This window comes from Pagrus pagrus (genome assembly GCF_965226575.1).
Source record: "Pagrus pagrus genome assembly, chromosome: 17".
NCBI classification, from domain to species: domain Eukaryota; kingdom Metazoa; phylum Chordata; class Actinopteri; order Spariformes; family Sparidae; genus Pagrus; species Pagrus pagrus.
This window is the reverse complement of record NC_140201.1, coordinates 28,864,585-28,882,520: the sequence shown is the minus strand read 5'-3', so window position 1 is coordinate 28,882,520 and position 17,936 is coordinate 28,864,585.

Below are 17,936 nucleotides of genomic sequence, written 5' to 3'. Positions count from 1 at the left end.
GGCAGAGATGACCATTGCATGTATCTTGGTTTAATAATTGTGACTGCATCAGCAGTTTCGCCCCGTACCAGCATACAACGGGCTGCGGTCTGCTTGACTCGTTCTCCGGTCCGATGATGTCACATTTCGACGTTGTGGGATTTCTAGCCAAAGTTTGTGGGACTACCCCAATCGTTGAAAAGTGACGCTAAGGGTAGTCTCAGAGTGCGTTGAAAAGCGACGCCGAGGGGCACTGGAGAAACGTTCATATGTGACGAGTTGGGAGTGAGACTGTGTTGGCTATATAAGATCCCTCTGTTTAAGGCTACATTCAGACCAAATCAGGTGGTGTGGCTTTTCACCACAGGCTTGTGCGGTGGTGTGGAAGTGTCACTCGGTTGTCCATGTGTGTGACATGTTGGGAACCACACTGATCAGTTTGCTGTGTTGTTATGCTACTAGCATGCTGGTCCTAGCTGTAATCTTTAGTCTTCATTGACAGATTAAGAATAACTGTTAACAGCCAGGATGTGAGGCAGAGCATTACTGTGTGTTTTAAACTGGGGCACAAGACCAAACTGAGTGATCACAAGTGAACCATCATGTTCCACAGAGAAATTTCTGTTGTGTTCTCTCTATAGCATTTAACCATGCTAAATAACATGACCTGCTACTGTAACTGTGCGGTTCTGCTCTGCCTCTGATCTGCTCTCATGTCTCTGCCACAGTACGCCAAGCATACTGGTCCTACAGTATCCATCGGCATCCACCGATTAAAAACAATGTTTTAAACAATGTACAATGCCAAAGTGAGTGAAGACACATAAAACATTACTTTGGGTTTCTCAAAAGTTGAGTCAGTTTCAACTTTTTTGTTGCAGTTGGCTGGATTTTTTTTTTGGATTACTGTTTAAGGGGCTGGTCTCTGCACGCCTCAGGGCTGAATATGAGTATTATGCTTTTGTAAATGAACTTGATGATTTGTCAGAGGAGAGTGTTGTGTAGACTGGGTGTTTGTAACTTGAGGTGGTTTCAGCTGTTGATCTGTTTATGAAAAGGTTCTTATAATGGTGTCAAGTCTCTAGTCTAGTCTTATAATAGTGTATAATCCGTGTGTGTGTGTGTGTGTGTGTGTGTGTGTGCGTGTGTACTGTTACACTATACAGTGCCTATAAAAAGTATTCACCCCCTTGAATGTTTTCCTCTTTTATTGCTTTTATAAATGGAATCACAGTCAATATAAGCTGGCTTTTTTGACAAAAAAAATCCCCCCAAAAAACTCTAGTGAAAACAGATTTTCACAAAGTAATCAGTCAGTTAATTAAAAATGTATAATGTAAAATAAGTGATTACATAAGTATTCAAGTCAGTATTTAGTAGATGCACCTTTGGCCTCAATCACAGCACTGAGTCTGTGTGGATAGGTCTCAATCAGGCATGCACGTCTGGACACTGCAATTTAACTCCACTCTAATTTGAAAACTGCTCAAGCTCTGTCAGGTTGCACAGGGATCGGATGTGAACAGCCCTTTTCAAGTCCAGCCACGAAGTCTCTATTGGACTGAGGTCTGGGCTTTGACTCGGACACTCTAGAACATTCCCCTTGTTGTCTTTAAACCATTTCTGTAGCTTTCGCTGTATCGTTCGGCTCATTGTCTTGCTGGAAAATAAATCTCCCAAGTCGTAGTTTTCTTGCAGACTGAATCAGGTTGTCCTCCAGGATTTCCCTATATTTTGCTGCATTCATTTTAGCCTCAACCTTTCCAAGCCTTCCAGGGCCTGCTGCTGAGAAGCATCCCCACAGCATGATGCTGCCACAACTATGCTTCACGGTGGGGATGGTGTGTTTGTGGTGATGTGCGGTGTTTGGTGTCCCCCAAACAGAGCGTTTAGTCTGATCAGACCAAAGAACCTTCTTCCAGTTGACCATGGACATGCCTTTGGGTGAACTCTTGTGGAGATTTAATGAGCTTTCTTCAACAGCTGATTTCTCTTTGCCATTCTCCCATAAAGCTTTGACTCGTGAAGAACACGGGCAACAGTTGTATTATACAGAGTCTCTCCCAGCTCAGCTGCTGAAGCTTTTAACTCCTTCACAGTAGTCATAGGTGTCTTGATGGCCTCCGTCACTAGCCTCCTTCTTGCACGGTCACTCAGTTTGTGAGGACGGCCTGCTCTAGGCAGATTTACACATCTGGCTGACACATTTTGTCTTCATGGTGAAATTGTAGCCAGGAATACTGGTTGAACCAGTGACTGGATCTTCAGACGCAGGTGTCTTTAGACTACAATCAGTTAAGACACATTCACTGCACTCAGGTGATCTCCATTTCACTAATTGTGAGACTACTAGCACCAACTGGCTGGATCGCTGTTGAATTAGGTCAGTTAATTTAAAAGGGGGTGAATACTTATACAATCACTTATTTTACATTATATATTTTTAATTAATTACATTTAGGGCATTTAGCAGACACTTTTGTCTGAAGCGACTTATAGTAATTCATACATTCATACACTAATGGCAGTGTCCAGCACATCAGGAGCAGTTTGGGGGTTCATGTAGACCAGGGGGGATCGAACCAGCGACCTTCTGATAACAAGAAGCTGGCTCTACCCCTGAGCCACAGCCATAACTGACATTACTTTGACAAAGAGTTTTTTTTGTAAATTTTTTGTCAAAAAAGCCAAATTATATTAACCATGATTCCATTTATAAAAGCAATAAAAGGGGAAACCAATTAAGGGGGTGAATACTTTTTACAGGCACTGTATGTATATAGAGGAAATGCTAATTACTAGGCCTACTATAAAACCATACTGACTAATGAATGATAAATAACTTCAGAGTGGTACCAGCATGTTAAAATGGCCAATATTTTGGCCACAGGACGCACAAGATTCAACAGAGACGTAAAAGGCAGAACAAAATGCAGTCATAACTGTAAATGTGTTATGTTCTATTGAGGTAGAAGTAAATAAAAATGTCAGACACATCTTTCAGCCCAGACGCCAGGATTTTTGCAGTTTTTTCTGCATGTCATAGGCTACATGTTGTATTGACATTCCCACAAAATGTGTTACATCACTTACACATTACATGTTTATTTGGTGACTTCACCTCGGGCGGTGGAGGGGACAGTGGATATTTTTGATAAGAGACTGCATTGTTTTAACATTTGTAAAAGTCACACCCCTGAATATTTTTAAGAAGACCTCAGGACACTTATGGCTGTGTTTGTGGCGACCAAAACAGGCAGCTTTGTGAAGCCAAAACACTTGTGGTACATGTGTTTGAGCCTAACTAGAGTATGAGCACGGCTTTGTGACAAGAAACACATCTTTTAGGTTAGCTTTTGCAAAGTAGCTACTTACTATGGCAAGCCAGCACCATCAAAACACTCCCAGAGACTGCTCCATATGAATGTGGGAACAAAACTTTAAAAACACATTGTTTTTTGTGTCTTTAATTAGTGTGTTAAGTGTTTTCAGTGCATAGTATTTTATCATTTAAAATAATATGTTTTTAACGGTATAGGTTATTGACGGGGAGAGATCTGTTTTTTTGAGGAAGGGGGTCTCTCCCTCACACAAACACAACTTCACTGTATATCAGTATAAGCATACATGTCAGGCCATTAAATAACAAGAAGTAGTCGTCCTGAAAAATTTGTTAAAGGTCACTTACAAAAAGTGCCTCCATTGCAAAGTTTTTAAAGCAGGGTGAGCAATTCTGGAGAAAGATAGTTTATTGTTAGCAATACCAATCATTGTTTAACCACATCTCACAGTCTTTGTCAGAGGATGCTCAGTTGGCACTACCAAATGTCCAGGAAAAAGCTGTAAGTGACCTTGGACAATCGCCATTGTTTCATTAAGTAAAAGAAATGCAGTGTAAGTACAAAAGACACTCATGCTGAGAGTCATGAAAACAATTTAAAATTAATGTCCAATTTCAATAAGTGATACTATGTTGTGGTATCAGTATTTTTTGTATTAGTATTATTGTTACGACGTGTTACTTTTGGTAATAATAGTATATTTATTAGAATTTTTCCAAACTACTATTTCCAAGGTCAAGAGTGAACTTAAACACACTTTTGTTGCATATCAGACCCCTCTCGCCTTTCCACTATATCTACAAACCCCAAATCCAATGAAGATGGGACGTGAATGATTTGCAAATCCTTTTCAACTTATATTCAATTGAATACACTACAAAGACAAGATATTTAATGTTCAAACTGATAAACTTTTTTTTTGCAAATATTCACTCATTTTGAATTTGATGCCTGCAACACGTTCCAAAAAAGCTGTGACAGGGGCATGTTTACCACTGTGTTACATCACCTTTCCTTTTAACAACACTCAATAAGCGTTTGGGTACGTTTGAGGACACTAATTGTTGAAGCTTTGTAGGTGGAATTCTTTCCCATTCATACCACTTCAGTTGCTTAACAGTCTGGGATCTCATATGTCATATTTTGCGCTTCATAACTCACTACACATTTTCGATGGGAGACAGGTCTGGACTGCAGACAGGCCAGTCTAGTACCCGCACTCTTTTACTAAGAAGCCACGCTGTTGTAACGTGTGCAGAATGTGGCTTGGCATTGTGTTGCTGAAATAAGCAGGGACGTCCCTGAAAAAGACGTTGCTTGGATGGCAGCGTGTTGCTCCAAAACCTGTATGTACCTTTCAGCATTAATGGTGCCTTCACAGATGTGCAAGTTATCCGTGCGATGGGCACTAACACACCCCCATACCATCATACCATCACAGATGCTGGCTTTTGAACTTTGCGCTTATAACAATCTGGATGGTCCTTTTCCTCTTTGGCCCGGAGGACACGACGTCCACGATTTCCAAAAACAATTTGAAATGTGGACTCGTCAGACCACAGCACACTTCTCCACTTTGCGTCAGTCCATTTCAGATGAGCTCGGGCCCAGAGAAGCCGGCGGCGTTTCTGGGTGTTGTTGATATATGGCATTCGCTTTGCATGGTAGAGTTTAAACTTGCACTTGTAGATGTAGCTAACTGTGTTAACTGACAATGTTTTTTCGGAAGTGTTCCTGAGCCCACGTGGTAATATCCTTTACAGAATGATGTCAGTTTTTAATGCAGTGCCACCTGAGGGATTGAAGGTCACGGGCATTCAATGTTGGTTTTCGGCCTTGGAGATGTCTCCAGATTCTCTGAATCTTTTGCTGATATTATGGACTGTAGATGATGGATGCAATTGTACATTTAGAAACATTGTTCTTAAACTGTTGGACTATTTGCTCACGCAGTTGTTCACAAAGTGGTGAACCTCGCCCCATCCTTGCTTGTGAACAACTGAGCCTTTCGGGGATGCTCCTTTTATACCCAATCATGACACTCACCTGTTTACAATTAACCTGTTCACCGGTGGAATGTTCCAAACAGGTGTTTTTTGAGCATTCCTCAACTTTACCAGTCTTTTGATGCCCCTGTCCCAGCCTTTTTGGAACAGGTTGCAGGCATCAAATTCAAAATGAGTGAATATTTACAAAAAAAACAATAAAGTTAATCAGTTTGAACATTAATTATCTTGTCTTTGTAGTGTATTCAATTGAATATAAGTTGAAAAGGATTTGCAAATCATTGTATTCTGTTTTTATTTACATTTTACACAACGTCCCACCTTCATTGGAAATGGGGTTTGTATATAGGCGAATCATACATGATCCTTACACTTTTCTTCATTACTTTCTTTTGCTGAGAGTGGCGGTGACTTCCATTTTGTCCCTGTGCGTGTGTGTGTGAGAGAGAGAAAGAGAGTGTGTGTATCTTTAATAATGTATCAGCACAGTGATAGGCTGACAGCTATCCCTCTCTCTTCATTCTCATTATTTTCTTCATTCTTTCCTCTTAGTTCCAGCCTCTGCTCTTCTTTCCTTATATCTGGTGTGGCAGTGCAATGTTTATCTCTCTCCAGCTCATTTGTGTTTCCAATCATAGCTCTCCACCTGAGCAGCTCCCATTTTCTCGGGTAGGTTGATATGTATCTTACTGTTCCTCCTCCTATCTGTTTCGCTATCTCTCTTGGATTATCCAACCTGCTAGAGAAGAGAGGCATGTATCTCTGTCACATCCCTCAGCTCCAGCTCATTCCTATCAACAAGCTGTGCAGTCATCTACTGTACTGTCAGAGCGGACAGCTCCACACACACAACTTGTTAAACGGTTTCCATGGACATGAAACTGGGTAGAATAAGCAATGCCATTACACCTCCTGATCCGTCTGCAGTGTTTTCCACTTCAATAAATTTGAATAATACTTTGAGCAGAGCTGATAAGTGATTCCGTGGCTTTATAAATAATAGGCTACACTCATGATGAAGTGGGTAAAAGCAGAGCTGATGGTGTTCAGTGAATATAATTAAAGAGCTTTGTATAGTTCACTATTCTAATCATGTTCCACTTTTTCAGTGATGCAAGAGTCACGGTCATTTATGTGCAATACTGTACAGAGCATAATTTGCGAAAGACAGCAGCATGTTTACATACTGGGCCAAATTAACCTGTTAAGGCGCCGCTGGGCAAAACTGAGCTTTGACTGCTTATTTAAACATCATACAAGAAAGACCATGCTACCACATTTATAAATTTTGTTTTATAATGGCCCAGTATCCCTTAAAATTACATTGATACTGGTAGGACATGATTTACATTCATGGCTAATGCAGGAAGCAATGTGTCTAACACAGAAAAGCAGACAGTGAGGGTCTGGGGGTTTGGGTGGTGGATGACTAACCCATCCAATTACTGTACATGGCACATCACAGCAGGCTTATTCATATTTGCTAAGACCTTGTCTGAAAAAGGGATCTAATGACTTCAGTTTCCGCCCCCTACCTGATGGCTGCTCGATAACTGAGCTCTCGACCTTGTGGAGTACAAACCCACATTCAACAAATAATTTACAGTGGTATAGTTACAGAAATTAAGTGGACTTTATTTGTTGACAAAAATTAATCAAGGCGGGAAGTTCTGACCGAGATGAAAGAAATAAGAAAGAACTTTTCAGAAAGGTTAGTCAAAATTGAAGGATCTCTTAAAGGTTGTGAAAAAAGACCGGACGAGGCTGAGCAGTGAGTTAGTGGCGTGGAGGACCGCGGTGCACGGGCGGACCGGCTCCTGGCTTACATGATGCTTAAACAACGCCAACTAGATACACATTGTGAAGACAACGAAAACCGTTGAAGGAGGTCTAACCTGCGGATATACGGAGTTAAGGAGGGGTCCGAGGGCCAGGAGAATATTGTTACAAGTGAAGGTGCGTAGATAACAGACAGAGTTGGGCTGTCTCTCAGTAACGTGTATTCACTGGCTGTGCACATAACAGAACTGACTCCAAGTGGCCTGAAGGGCAACTGAGCGACACACAAACACAAGAGGGATCTGCCTGTACTAGCCTGTACCGGTGTGTATCTATCGCAAGTTCTGTTGATCTTGTCTGGCACAGCTTCCATAGCGCGAACGGCTGTGAGGGAGACTCGCGTGCATGCGGGGGCGTGCCTCCAGGCAAATATATAGTCACTGTTTAGGCTAGAAAAATGTACTAAATTATGTTGTTTCAAGTAAACTGGATGTCGCCACTTCAGGACACTTGGATTGCAGCGGATGAGCAGTATGGAGGAATATTACAAAGTTTTTCTGTAGTTTTATGGACCTTTTCATCACGGACACCATTGACGCCCGTTGTATGGATTTCTGCTGCAGGTCGGTACCCCCGCGGGTCTCCAGCTGCACTTTGAGGAATAAGAAACTACAACGGACTTCTCATCAGCATGAGGGTGAGTCGATAATGACTGAATTTCGTTCTAGAGTGAACTATTCCTTTAAGATAGTCTGCTCGCTGAATGGCTGCCGCGTCACACTGCTCGTGCTGCATGCTGCAGACCATTTCATGTCTGTACTGAGTTTCCGTTCTCTGTGGCGGGGTGGTGGCCCTGCTGAATGTGTCACTTATGTACATTTCAGGGCCTGGCTTGTACACCACCGTGAGCAGTAGTTCTGAAGTGTAAGGAGCATGTTCTGCAGGTGCTTTGGTGCACTGAGAAGGGGCTTAGTGAAGATTGACACTAACGGGCGGTGGTCGGTCTCCGCAGTCACGTCACCCCTACCATATAGGTAGTAGTGGAAGCGTTGACAAGCGAATACGATGCTCAGGTACTCCTTCTCAATCTGTGCATAGTTTTGCTCCGCCTGGTTCAGTGCGGGGGAGGCGAACGCGACCGGCTGCGCCCCCTGAAGCAGGCAGCAGCCCGGTCTGACTGGTGACCGGCTTGCTGACATCATAATAACGTAGTACTGGCACCGCCGTGACCAGCGTCTTGATTTCCTTCATAGCCGCGTCATGTTTGGGCAACCAGTGCCACGGCACCACTTTGTCCAGCAACCTCCTCAGCGGTTCACACACCTCTGACAAGCGGGGCATGAACCTCGATAAATCGTTAACGAAGCCGACACACCGCTGAACGTCTTTTGCATCCGTGGGGTTTGGCATGTCCATGACCACCCTGACCAACCTTTTTTATGCTCAGCCTCAGCTTCACTTCCCTGCATCTGTCCATCAGAGCAATGAGGTTTGCATCATGGTCGCATACAGCATCCTCCTCCGTATCCCCATAGCCGACTACGAGGATGTCATCAGCTATGGGCTCAATCCCTTCCAAACCGGCCAGCAGCTCATGTTGTTTCCTCTAGTAAAGCTCCGGTGCAACTGACATGCCGAAAGGGAGCTTCAGCCATCGCTTTCTAACCCATGGCGTCCAGAACGTTGTCATCAGGCTCATCCAGGCGACACTGCAGGAATGCGTTGCGCGCATCCACCATGGTGAAGACGCGTGCCTTTGGCAGCTTGTACAGAACGTCATCTAAAGTGGGCATGAGGTAATGGGACCTCTTCAGGGCTCGGTTAAGGGGCTTAGGGTCGATGCAAAGCCTCAATTTGTCCGGCTTCCAGGTTGCCAATCCAGTCTGTGGGCTGAGTGACTGTGGTTAAGTGCCTATCCTTTTCATATTGGTCCAGCTGCACCTTAACAGCCGCCTTGAGGGCCACCGGGACATTCCTCGGTGTGCACTGGACGAGCGCCACAGTGCCATCCAACTCGAATTGAACATCACCCAGCAGTGACTCGACTCGGCTGGTGAACACGTCATTGTAAGCCTGATCGTGGATGCGCCTACTGCCATGGCCCTGCCTGATCGTGGACGCGCCTACTGCCATGGCCCTGCCTGACACCCACCACTACTGTTGCTAATATTAGTCATATCTCTGTTACATATGTTCCACTACTATTATTGTAATGCATTACTACATACTATCCTTACTGTTTACCACTACTACTGTTATCACTAGTAATCACATTTGCATTATGTGCATTTCATTATTATTGCTGTAATACCTCTTTATGTACTTTCATCTATTGCACGTCTGTCCGTCCTGGGAGAGAGATCCCTCCTCTGTGGCTCTTCCTGAGGTTTCTTCCGCATTTTTTTTTTCCCTGTTAAAAGGGCTTTTTTTGGGGGGGGCAAGTTTTTCCTCACTCGAATCGAGGGTCGAAGGACAGAGGGTGTCGTCTCTGTACAGATTGTAAAGCCCTCTGAGGCAAACTGTGATTTGTGAATTTGGGCTATACAAATAAAATTTGATTTGATTTGATTTGATTTGTAAGTGTTAATGGATAGTCTCTGGTTAGCTCACCTGTCTTGCAGTGCTCCACTTTGTTCAGCTCTTCGGGAATGGTGAAACACATCAGGCCAAGTTAAGCCATGTCTCCCCTGAAAGCAAGAGCTTCTGGCTGGTGCACACGATCTCAAAGTCCAGTGTGTCTTGCCCCTGATGACACACTGTGTGCTGTACACGCCCATGGAGCCCATCCACTCACTGTTGTAAAGCCTCAGTCTGGTGAGACTTTTCTGAAGAGGCACTCTAGGTGCCAGTCTCATCTTGTCTTTCATGCTCATCATGTTGCAGGTGGCTCCGGAGTCAGGCTGGCACCTCTGGACCCCTCTGTGCAGTGGCAGGTTTACAAACCACTTTTTCCTTTGAGCGTTCACAGCACCCATGCTCTCAGCTGTGCACACATCTCTCTCATCGCGGTCGCTGTCCTCAAGGTCCCCTGGCGGCGGGTCATCCACAGCGTTCAACTGACGTGCTTGCTGGCCTCTTTTCATGCATGACATGACTTTCCAAATGCAGGGCACAGGTCTCGCCCCCCGTCTGTGCGGTATGCCACAGTACTTGTGTGATGAGAATTTTGTACTACATGTAGAGGAAGGTGAATTGATGTTACACAGCCCTCTTGAGAGGGACTGTTAAATGTGAACTGTGACCTGTGACTTGTGACCTCTTTTTATGGCCTTGTTTTGTGACTTGTCTTATGACCTAAGTAAGGAACCGACACTAATGGTAAACATCCTCCTCTCTGTAGGAAGGCTTGAATCAGCATCTGTTATAGTGATGACACACCCAGAGTGAGAGAGAGAGAGATAAATACCCTGATTTCCTCCTTAGAAAGTGAGTCTTCACTTTGTAACTGACCTGCGTGTTGCTCTGTGAATGCTCCTCTTGTACAAGATTAAAACCCTTGTTTGAACTTTGAGCTGACTCCGATCTCCTTCCTCCAGTTCTAAATGAACGCAGAATTATTTTAACAACTTGCATTCACCTGTGCCTTTCTGTGGCTGTGCAGATGTGTTGGTGGACTCGGATTGCCTGCTGGTAGGTCTCCGTCCTGGTCGCTGTCCATATGCTACATTGATGCTCTCCCCAGGCACAGAGCTGCTAAGTGACATGGATTTTAACTTATTATCCAACACCTCCACTGCGCGGCCAATGTCAAAAGCCCCCTCCAACTTAAGGTCCTTTTCTCTTAGCATGCGCCATCTGGCGCCCTCATCGTTATTCCAAGAACAAGCCTGTCCCTTATGAGCTCATCTCTTATAGCTCCATATTCACATGTGGCAGCTTTCTCTCTCAGTCTTGTGACAAAAGCATCCACGGATTCTCCTTCCTCTTGTTTAAGGTTGCCAAAAACATACCTCTCAAAGATGACATTTTTGGAGGGTGTGAAGTATTGCCCCAGTTTGTCGAGTATTGCTCCGGTGCATAGATAACAGACAGAGTCGGGCTGTGGCTCTCAGTAATGTGTATTCACTGGCAGTGCACATAACAGAACTGATGTGTGTCACACCAAACATACATATACATCCGTGCCCCCAGGGTTGGCTGTTGGCTGCATAACATTACCCTACAACAAATATGCTTGAATTCACAACAAAACTACTGAAAATGGCTCTCAAACTCCCTGATGAAGAGGACCTCGGCATTGAGCACGCACACAGGTCTCTTGCGTCCAAGCCTACAAACCCTGATATTTCCAGATCGATTGTGGTAAAATTCCTGCACTTCCAAACAAAGCAACGGATCCCATACAAAGGCTGGAGCACTAAAGCGTTGTAGTTTGATGGAAGCCGCATTTCATTCGACCATTACTACTCTACAGCCCTGCAGCAGAGGCGCAAGGAGTATAGAGGGATAAAACGCCAACTAAGGGAGCTCTGCATTAAGTTCAGATCATCTTATCCGGCACAGCTGACAGTTACCATGGACGACGGAGAAAAGACCTTTAATTCAGTGTGGGAGGCTGCGGAACAACTGAAACATCTAGGAATCACCACCAGACTGTCGGAGGCAGATCTTATGGAGAAGGAGCATCAGATAGGGTCAGCTTCGCCCCGGACGGGAGCAGCTTACGCACGCACTGGTTAGGGGTATTGCAGTGCTTTTTAACGAGTGATCAGCTGATGAGCGGAGATGTGCGGTGCGTAAAGTAAGTTCACGATAGACATCAAAATTGGGCCATATAACCTATCATAAAGACACTTCATTCTTTCGTTTTTGTACTGACTATGATATGGACAAAGATGCTGTCACTGCATGAAAAGTGGGATTTTTGTCTCTTCAGCCCGGACAGCGCTACGAACTGGAGCAAGGGTAAGATATAAAGAATATGCTTTCATTCTGCTGTATAAGGAAACAGATACGTTAATAGATACCGATCTTAACCGTTTATTTTGTTTTCACAGACTAACCTCGTCTCATAACGAGGCCGTGACCACCTGTTTGCTCGGAGCTACGCAAGTCCAGATTTACATGGCGCTGATAGTGTAGCCATTGTGTGTAAGTAACTTTTACTGTTTTGTTCCTGTTCCTTCCTTGTTTAATTTTACTGTGACTTACGTTTTTTTGTTAATACCACTCTCCTTTAATTGTTTTCCAGCTGCCTGTAAGACAGTAAGACCAAGCTCTGTGCTGCAGTCAAGATTAGAGGCAATTCCCAAGTACAGGGCAACGTGAACGCACCACAGATGTCTGCAAAATGGACCAAATTCGGACAGAATGCTGCTAGTTACCTACAGCTCCGAGGCGGCAGCAGCACTGTTTCACTTCCACTCCACTCCATTTGCACTGTTTACTGTTTGCTGTAGCTACTGTTAATTTGTAATGTATGTCTTGTATTTTGTATGCTACTGGACACTTGTAAAGTACCTATCTATCTAGCACTATTCTCTATTCAGCACTGTAGCCAGGCTGACAGAAAGTCACAGCTCTACTGAACCATGTATTCCTACAACGCTCAGTAGTAATGACGACACAGACGAATGCCACATTCACAGCCTGTAAATTGTTGTTAACTGCCGAAAATTAGGGAGATTTCCGGGCGTTTACGGGGCCGAAAATCCCACTTTTCATGCAGTGTGTCCCAGGGTCAGGGCTGGACTGGGACAAAAAATCGACCCTGGCATTTTTGGCTTAGACCGGCCCCTCATAATTAGCGAAGCACAATCGACTACTAATTAACACAACCTTAAAAATAGTAAGTAACAGAAAAGGATACAATGAATGTTGATGGAATAAAACATAACTACAAATGTGTTTATTTCAAACTAAACAACTAAATCAATTTTCACACATATTGCTTACTTTGTGAAAACGAACAGTCAACAAAACCTTGCATTCTAGCAGGCTCAGGACGGGAAAAGTAGTCTAGTCTCTCTTCTCTCTCCTCAACTGCTACCTCAACGGCCTGGCTTGACTAGGCAGGAAGAGAGGGAGAGATTGTTACAATTTATTAAGTGATAAATTGAAAACTTAATTAAAAAACTGAATTAAAAATAAAAATATTTGGAACTACCTGGAAAAACTGTGCAACAATCTAAACCATCAAAACACTATAATATGGGACTATCCCACTAATGCTTGGAGCTGTTCCATCTTATTTAATTGGGTTCTATCTATTCAGCTCTATTCAGTATCTTAAGGTTACATTTTTATTTTTTGATAATAATCGGAAAAGGCTCATAGTCATGCATGACACCAACCAAGATAACCGAAAAGAAAGGGCTGGAGTTGGCTTCAGGCATGCTTATAACCAAATAAATAATATCAGCATCATATTAAAAAAAAACAACATAATTTTTGCCTTTAGGCTTATTAGAAATTTACAGTTAATCATTACTTTAGAAGTCTACCAAATAACCATTGTGGAAAGCAAATAAGTAAATTTACTAAACACATACGTCCTTAGGTATATTCTATTTCATGCATAATGTATCATCAACATCCTAAATATCAGAAGTTTAGTGTCTATTGTTAACTCCACCACTTTTGTCTGCTCTGTGTAGTTCCATTGATTCTTTTATCCTTTTTATTGAAATCATCTCTAATATGTATTTTCTGAATTTCCCTGATGTAGCAGCTCAATTCTAATTCTTCAGGTTAAAAGGTGCTCCCTCCTTTAAAAAGCTATAACATGCATTTGTATCAGGCTAAAAACAGGGCTGCTTTATGAACTCATTGCAGAGCAACTATGTCTTAAAAGCATTTGACACTGTCTTACTCTTATTCAATGTGGGCATACCTTTTGCTAATAATACTTTTATACTTTTTTTTACACTTACTTTAGTAATGCTTAAATTGCAAAGCTTTTACTTATCATTTAGCAGTTTTAAAATCTGTTATTTCATTTGTTTGAGTGCTTTTTAAAACATGTTTAACCACAGCATAGAGGGTTGCTACAAATTCAAACTACTATGCAGCCTTTCAACACACCTAACCTTAACCCAAATATCTAAAATGCTATGATGTAGCCTGAAATGGACACTTGCTGCCCATCCAACACTTCTCAGCCTTGACCGTTTGCTATTTTATCAGAATAAGGTGCCGTGGCTGCCAGATTTTGGGAAGTATGCAATACCAGTTAATATTGATACTAGTCAATCGCCATTGCTCATCATTCTCATGTAATAGAGCTAACGTCGCTGTATTATCCCAACGTTACTACCTGCTTACCGGTTGTACTACACTCTCCTGCTCACTCTGTCCCTCGGTTTCCCTGTCAAAAGCCTGCATCTCTGGCTGCTCCTCTCCCTGCCCGCTGCTGCTGTGTCCACCTTCAACCTGCTGTTGCTGCAGCATTGCTGTCACAGAGGATGTGGAGGCTACAGCAGCCCCTCCAGCTAACATGTCTGTGATCTTTGCACATTTTGCAGCATCTACAGTACGATTCATCAATTTCTTTGCACGCAACTTCTCCGCACCCCCTTACTTTTGCTTTTGTTGCTCCATATTGCCAGTCCTTCAACACACACGCTCAACACTGTGAAACTAGCAGGAGTTACAGGGGACAGCGGGAAGGGGTGGGGCCGCTTCTGTACTATATGCTGATTGGTTCAGTCCACTGTCTATATTGAAGATGGACCAATGGGCCGCCCCCTCTAAATTGTGGGCTGGTCTCAGTGTCCTCCATAAATTTGTTCCAGTATGAGATCACGTATGGAACTGTGGTGGCATCCCTTTTAAACAGGAGTCTAATTAATTTGTTGTTTTTCCCATAGTTACCGGCCAGACAAGCTTTACCTATTGGGGTGTCTGACAGGGATAGCAGGGAGAAATGTTTGGAATCCATTCTAGGTTGAGATTTAAATAGCATACAAACTCCAGATGGGATTGCTCCAAAAACTCTGGCAAAATCTGCAGGTGATACAGGGATATTATATACAGATAAAAACTCATTATACAAATAGAGAAGACCATCCCTGTTAAATAATTGAGCCACATGTACAATGTTATTATTAAACCAATACTCAATAAAAAGGGATTTATGTTTAAATAAAATATCCTTGTTGTTCCATATTGTTCCATATAATAGTTATGAGGTGAAAAGTAATGCTTGAAGATAAGGGACCAGGAGAGAAAGGCCTGCCGGTGAAATGCTGACATTTTTACTGGTATTTTGTCAATATTGTAGTTACATACTAAAAAAATTTTTAAACCACCCAGTTTTGACAGAATATGAAAGGGAATAATGTTCCAGATTGCATTGGGGTTCCTAAAAAATTGTTTCAACAAGTTTATCTTAAAGGTGTTGTTTAAGGTGCAGAAATCTAGATATTTGAGCCCACCATTTTCATAGTCGTTCATTAAAACAGATTTCTTCACGTGGTGTGTTCTATTTTTCCACAGGAAGTTGAGAAGCAGTTTGTCAATCTGAGTAATACAGTCCACATATAGAGATAAAGATGCATATATTAAGCGTGACATTCCTTCCGCCTTAGATAGTAAAACTCTGCCTCTAAGGGATAGATCTCGTAAAAGCCACTGGTTCAACTTTTTCTGAGTTCTTTGTATTATAGGATTAAAGTTCATTGAAGTTCTTTTTTGTTGGTCCTTGGTAATTGTGATACCTAAATAAACGACCTCATCTTTGACTGGGATTCCACAGATGGATGATTTTGAACAATCTTTAATGGATATAATCTCGCATTTATTGATGTTGAGACTTAAACCAGAAGCCTTGGAGAATTCTGTTATTGTGTTTATTGCAATGGAGACTTGGTTTTCATCCCTAAGAAAGAGAGTGGTATCATCTGCCAGTTGGGTGATGGTACGTTTTCTGCCTATAATATTAATGCCATTTACCTGACTTGATTTAATGTGGTCTGCCAGAAGCTGAGCCACCAGTAAGAACAAGGATAGTGAAGCAGGGCACCCTTGCCTAATGCCTCTAGAAATATTGAATCTAGGAGATATGCCACCTGTTAGTTTAATTGAGCTGTTACTTTTGTGGTATAGGGTTTTGATAGCTGAGAAAAAATAGTTGCCAAAGCCAAATTTCTTAAGAGATGTAGAATGAATGGATGTTCAGCGGTATCAAATGCTTTGTAGAAATCTACAAACAGTATAAATCCATCATTTTCTACCAACTCTGGATAATCCAAAATGTCTAGAACTAACCTGACATTATTTGCGATATGCCTTTTGTTCATAAAGCCTGATTGAGTTTCCTCTATGATAGAATCTAAAACTGATCTTAATCTTGATGCCAGTAAGAGAGCTAAAATTTTGTAATCGTTATTTAACAGGCAGATCGGACGCCAATTGTCTAGGAGTAGACTGTCTTTTTTCGGTTTAGGTATTAAAACCGTAATACCTTGGGTCAAGGTGGTGGGAAGAGATTAGTTATTAATACATTCTATAAAGACTTTAAGTAAAAAGGGGGTCAGTTCCTCACAAAAAGATTTATAAAACTCAGCTGTTAGTCCATCAGACCCTGGAGATTTATTGTTTTTGAGTTGATTTATAGCTTGCTGTACTTCTTGAGGAGATATAGGCCTGTCACAGGATTCTCTATCTGCCTCACCTATAATTTTAACTGATAGTGGACTTAAAAAATTATCAGCTGCAGTTTGGCAGAATTTAGAGCTATACAAGTCTTTATAAAAGTTAGAACAAAAGTCTGCTATTTTATGATAGTCTTCAGTAACAGCTCCATTAATGTTTAATTTGCTAATGTTATTATTTGTGTAGTGATGTTTTTCAAGATTAAAGAAGTAGTGGGTATTTTGTTTCCCTTCTTCTAACCATTTAGAGCGAGACCTGACAAAAGCACCCTTTGCTTTTTGGCGATATAATTCATCAAGTCTAGTTTGCGAGAAAGCTAGCTCTTCTTTTTCTTCCTCTGTTAAGGAGTCAGGGTCTTTGCTAGATAGGTTAGTTATGCTTGAAACAGTTTTCAATTCTTCTGCTCTCCTGGCTTTGACAGCTTGTGCACTGTATTTTCTTAACAATTTACCTGTCTCATATTTAAGGAGATCCCAATTTGTCCCAAAAGTGTTTTCATTATTTGCTTTGGACCAGTAAAAAGAGATCAAATCCCTTATCTTTTTTTTATTTTCAACATTTTGTAGTATAGAGCTGTTAAGTTTACAGTAACTAGAACGATTGACAGGTGTTGAACCACTGGAGATGTTAATAGAGATGCATATCGCTTTATGGTCAGTCAAGGGTTTTGGGCAGATACGGACATCAATATTACTTTTGTCTAAACTGTCAGATATAAGCCAAAAGTCTAAACGAGACTGTCTAGAGCCAGATTTATTACTCCATGTGTATGCTCTATTGTTAGGGTTCTTCTCTCCCCATATGTCAACTAGATTGAACCTTTCTATGAAGTTGATTAGCTTTGAATCTGCTCTAATTTGTTGAGAAGGTGGTATTTTGTCCAGAGAGTCATCCAAAATATTATTGAAATCCCCACCTAATATTAAAAATGCCTTTGGAAATCTCATCAGCCAACTTGCAAGAATATGATCTATCACTAGCATCAGAGTTTCATTTTCTTTTTTTGTGTTGTGGGAAATAATGTAGATTGATTCATATGTTTAATAGTTTGGCAAATGAAGTGACCATTAGGATCAGCTTCTGTGATCAGAACATTACCTTGAAATCTGTCATTTAACGTGGCTACCCCAGCAGAACGCTCTGTTCCATGGGAGAGCCATATAGTGTTACTCCATTGCGCTCTCCAGAAGTTTATACAGTCCACAGTAGAGTGAGATTCTTGAAAAAAGAATAAATC